Source organism: Nicotiana tabacum, chromosome 22 (assembly GCF_000715075.1).
Source record: "Nicotiana tabacum cultivar K326 chromosome 22, ASM71507v2, whole genome shotgun sequence".
In the NCBI taxonomy this organism is placed as follows: Eukaryota; Viridiplantae; Streptophyta; class Magnoliopsida; order Solanales; family Solanaceae; genus Nicotiana; species Nicotiana tabacum.
The window spans coordinates 161,793,895-161,799,616 of record NC_134101.1 but is presented as its reverse complement, the minus strand read 5'-3'; the positions used below and the strand labels follow the sequence as shown (position 1 = coordinate 161,799,616).

Sequence of the window (5,722 nt, the reverse complement as noted above, 5' to 3'; positions counted from 1 at the left end):
GGCCCACTGAATTAAATAAAATTTTAAATCAATTCCAAACTCATTATCACAAGAAGAGTAGCGGGTGCATTGGTAATTAAAAATATCCATGAATAATTTGTATAGAATAGTACCTTTAGCATTCACATCAATAGTAATTTCTGAAAATAGTGGAGCAAGAAGAACAAGTGATTTAAATAAAGGAAATTGGGAGATTTTGGATTACTTAACAGACCAAAGGGTAATTTTTAAAATTTTGCTGATGGTAGGGGTAAATTTGGCCGGATAGTATAATGGTAGGGATAAATTTGGCCGGATAGTATAATGGAGGTTAAATGTAGATAATATCCGAAAGTAGAGGGGTATATTTGGCCCTTTTCCCTATAATAAATATACATAAAAAACTAAAAAAGAATTATCAAGCTACAAAATAATTTTTAGATGAAGAGTGCCGGTTGATACACCTTGATTACATGTGGCCCTGCCACTGCGTATGAGTTCACGGGAATCTAATAACTTTTGCTCAGACTCTGTATATGTATTAAAATTTAATTAAATATTTATAAATATTTAATTATAAACTCAGTTATTTATGTATATTACTTTGAGCTACCACATTGGTAACAAGTAATCAAAATAAAGCCAATTGATACCCTCTTTTGCAATGTTAAAATGAATGGATACAAAGTTAATTGACTTGTAGAGTATGCTCTTCTTTCTCTTTTATAAAACGCAAGTTGGATTGCGGTAGAGACGTGACAACTCCACTGACTATTTTTCGGAGGTTTCAAATCTTTAGCAACTTCTCTTCTTTTTTCCTGACTGCCCATTAGAGCAAATTTGAACTATTAGCTGCCAATTAAAACATTCTTGATGAAGAAGAGTTGCATTGTTCATTTGATAATAACAAAATAAATATAATCAAGAAACACATTCCTGTAGTAACTCTATGCAGCGTTACTGTACTGTTGATCAGGCAAGGGAAAATTTAAATTTTTAAACGTAGTGAAACCTCCACCTACCACCAGGTTTTGGCCACTAACATACATAGCATCATCACTGGCCAAATATAGAGCAGCATTGGCCACATCAATGGGCTCACAGTAGGCTCCTTACAACTAACTTGCATTATTTACCATTTTAGCAAGTTGCTGAGCCTCCACTCCCGGGAAAAACAGTTTCATTTCGTCAACTGTTAATGGTGTCGGAATTGCAAAGGGCGATGCAATTGATTCTGATTCCGTTCTTGCATAGCTCCGGTGTCACGGATCTCATAATTCCGATTATGCAGGATTTGGATGTTGAATATGTGAATGGCGCTAGACCTCCCATTACACCAGTAACACTAGCTGTGCACAAAATGGAACCGGTTTGCCGCGGAATCATCACCCGAGCGGCATGCTTGATCCTGCCACCACACCTCCAACGTAACGTTGATAGACATGACGCGGTTGAACGCCCTAAGGTCAAGGTCTACACGATGCTTGGAGTACTACATGCAATGCCTACAGGGACGGAGTCAAAATTTTGAAAAAGAAAAGTTTAAGTGCTATATGTATTGCGCTGTGTGAAAGATATTTACACAATCAAATCAGTAATAACGTCACATGTAAATTGCTTACATGCTGAATTCGCCTATGAATATACCTGTGTTTACCTTGAAAATGGTAATAACAATTGGATTTGAATTTTGTAGTTCTAAAAATACGTAATCTGTTTTTATGCTAGTTGTTAGGCAATACATGTTAAGTGAAAGATTAGAAGATAAGATAAGAGCTTTTAGATAGTGTAATAATCAAACCAAATGACTGAAAATCGGGGCCTCGAGCTTGCGTATACGGGGCCTCGAGGTCGAGTTGGATGCCCGGCTAAGGGCAGTCGATGGAGGATTAACAGTTATGATAAATTTGATGACGGATCTTTATGACCAATAATGAGCAATAAATAAAGAATAATTAATGAAATGTGATAAATACAAATAAGATAATAGATGTAAGCAATAGAATCAAATAGAGAGTACGTTTGAGTTAGAGAGCAGAGAATGTTCTTGTATTGAATATAGTGTGTTGTATATTGTATATTGTCCCTTACAAATGACAAGGATCCCCTTTATATATGAGGAAAAACTCATCATAGTACAAATGCATTTATTACAAAGATATGGGGCTGGTACATCCATTTAATGCCATGATACGGGTTTAAACCAGCCTAATAGACTTTGTCAGCTCTAGTCTTGTGCCTTGGGAACTTTACATCGATCCACCGTAGCCGCTGGTTTGCACTGCCTCAAGGTTGATCATTAAGAACCTTTGGGGTCGATGCCCCGAGCTGAGCTTCGAGCCTTTCGAAGGCGGTCTTTACGAGGTGCCTTAATGATCATAAAATCAGACCACTGATTTTTACCGTATACAGATAGTCCCCGCGTTTCTTAGATTAAAATGATAAGAAACGATTTTGACACCGATTTCCTCGAGCCTCTTATGATGATGTCATGCTTATGACGTCAGCTTTTGCGATAACTGAGATGTCCCATCGGTACGTCTTTCCTAGGAATATTTAATGTAGCACCGTTTTACTTTCTTAAGGCGATAATATCGCCGCCGATCCGCCTCCCAACAGGCATTGATTGCGCCTGTTGATACGTTTTCCAAAGACATTGATTACGCTGCCACGTTTTCTATAAATGAAAGCTTTCTTGAACCAAAACTTCATTCAATCGTTCTTCAATATCTTTTTACTCCTTTCTTCTCTTCGTCCTCATCCAATGGTATCTGCCATGTTTGAAACCTGTGGCCATAAGGTCACACGGTAGTGTTCTCATTAGTTATGCCATGGCCGTTTCCTAGAGTTTTTCCCTACCGAGTGGGATTGCACTGGTTCGTTGTTGTTGTTGGCCCGAAATAATGAGAGAGAAATCTCAAATTTTCTTCGCATTAAAGGATATGCGGACTATGAACTTCTGCGCATCTCTCTTAACTACCTGGTGCAGTGCTTCACTCATTTTGCTTTCCATGGAGTGAGGTGGTGCCATCTACTAACTGTTGCATCCTGCACCGGTGCAACGTCTTAAGAAGTGGCTTCACAATGGTAGTGTTGTCGAGACCCATACTCTCCAAATTTTTCACCCAGCCACTTCTTCATCTTTTTCTGCTTCTTCATCATTTTCTGCTTCTTCGTCCTTTTTTACCTCGGAAGGGGTTCTTGAAGACATCATTTGGAAGGTTGAGATGGGTCCCCGAGGGAATGGATCTCACAGAAACTGCTCCCGAAGGTGCATCCTCGAGAGTAACCATGTGTAAGGACCCTTCGTGGAATTTTGTAATCATCGTTTACCAATGAAAAGTGTTTCTTCAATTTGTCCCTGATTTATGTCGGATTTTTGTTTATTTGTGTTTACGAAGAATTGGAGCATGTGATTTTGCCGATTGGTCCAAATACCTGACCTGGCGTAGGAATTTCCTTGGTTTTTGATTGGTAAATATGATTTTCCCTGTAATCCTTTACCGCTCTTCTGACCAAGTCCGGGTTGACTTGATAAAAACTTAGGTCGTCGGAACTGGCGACTTCGAATTGAGTGAGAGTGAGGCCTCGATTTTTAGAATAAAACTTAGGCCTTTTAGATCCCGTCGATAATCCTTGAGGGATAATTTGCTTGAGCCTCTGAGAATAAAAATAGCCCTTAGGCTTTCGAAGATAGTCCCCGAGTGAGCGTTTGCTCAAGCTCGAGAGGCCTGATAACTTGTTTTGAACTAAGAGTGAAGATAGCCTCAAGGTGTTATAGATAGACCCTAGATGAGGGTACGCCCAGACTCGGATAGCCCCCTAATTAAAGTAATCGAGAGGACGTTTAACTTGATCCTAAGGCAAAAAATAGCCCTAAGACTTTATTAGTAGTTTTCGAGTGAAAATTGGCTCGGGATTAGGTAGCCTGAGGGCCAGAGAATCGGGTGAATGACCCACATTCGCAATAGCAAAAATCCTCGAGGTAGGGTACTACCTCGAGGTCAGGCTTATTTGATTAGCTCTTTAGAGCTTATCTTTCGTTTTGATAGAGATCCTCAAGATCGGGCACCATCTCGAGGCTCATAGTGGTATCAATATCTCCTTAGAGCCTTCATTCATGGAAGTAGAAATCCTCGAGATCGGGTACCATCTCGAGGCTAGGTTGATGCGGGGGTCTTTGATCCCCCAAAACGTCGTACGATAGTGTTAATTGTATGACATGGTTATGAAATGACCGAGGTGATCTCGTCGGTACATCTTCCCAAAGTGATAATGGCTTAGTCAGCGCTTTTAATTGGCCTTTGAGGCGGGAGGACAGTCACTGCTTGCTCTATATATAGGTTTGTCTTCTTTTTTTGAGGATTCCACTATTCTGAGTAGCTATCCTCCTTCATAGAGTTCTTCTTTCCTGCATTAGGTCCATCACTATTTTAACTTTGAATCCCTCGCTCAAATTCCCGCTCTTCTTTGATTTTACCATAGTTATGGCTTCTACGCTAGGATCCGTTCGGCAAGGAGAATGAAGTTCCGCCTCTGGTTCCCGCCTGGTTGGGGGACTTTTCGTCAGAAAAACCTTCCAATGTTCAGGGTTGTTGGGAGTATGCCTCGAAGTTTATTTCTTTAATAGGAGAGAGGCACCTTGAATCAATGAGGAAAGATTGTGGATGGGGGAAAAGGTAGTACTGCAGGTACCTTCCCCAGAAGAGAGCATCATGGATCATGTCGAGGGATTTTTGAACGTATACACGTACCCCTTTATGCTGTGTCCCCTTGATAGGGTTGTGCTAGACTTTTGTCGAAAGTATCGGGCTACCTTGGCATAAGTTCATCCGTCATTTTGGAGGTTAGTATTGATGATGAGATTCTTTGCAGAGGAAGTAGGGCTTGAGTTCACCCTTAGTCATCTCATCAGGCTGTACCAGCCTTTTCACCACCAAGGCCTGCTAACCCTATGATGTCGATCCACTAGGCCCTTCGTTGTTGATGATGAAGAAGATGAGGGTTGGGTATGGATGAGCCGATTCTTCCGAGTTTGGACTATTGATATTATCCCCGCGAAGTTTTGCCATTTCCCGGGGAATGGAATTTTCCATGTAGTGGTACACATGTGCCTTCGTTGTTTTGTTTATGGCGGAGGCAGGCTCCGTAAATGCGCCTGTCTTTCCCTTTCTGCAGCAATTCCATGGATTCCGTACGAGGTCCCCGACCTGACGGATTGGGCTTGGAAGTTGGCGACTCATTCGACTTATGATGAACGTAAGTGACGAGACTTGTCTAAGGGTAGATGGGAGGCAAAACACCACGGTACATGCTATGTGATTTGCTCCCTTTTTTGAAAGGCACCTTCTTTTTTATGCGTACTAACTCCGTCATCATAGGCATTGGGGAGTTCTTTGAGGCGAGATCGTGCCCTCTCGGAGAGGGAGAAGGATCGTCAGCTTCGGGGCCGAGGAATAATAATAATAATAATAAGCAAAAAGGGCCTTCGCAGGGTGACAGTGCTTATAGCAAGACGAGTCCAGCCCGGAGGCTCAGAGAGGGTGTATCAGTTGAGCCTGCAGCGCCCGAGATCTCTGGCTTTAGAAAAATGGTCCCTCCTTCATTGCCATCTTCTTTTCTCGTCGAAGGTACCTCGAGGAACGAGGGTTCTCTGTCGCCGACTTCTTCTCCCATCGAAGGTACTTCGAGGGATGTTCAAAGCTAGGGGCCGTATATATGGAGCGACCATACCACAACCCGG

At 41.7% G+C, this 5,722-nt stretch overlaps 1 pseudogene; it reads right to left on the bottom strand.

Annotated features, from left to right (window-relative positions):
- Positions 1 to 766: 766 nt before the first annotated feature.
- LOC142176138 ((+)-borneol dehydrogenase 2-like) lies at positions 767 to 3,272 on the bottom strand (annotated as a pseudogene).
- Between the last annotated feature and the right edge of the window lie 2,450 nt (positions 3,273 to 5,722).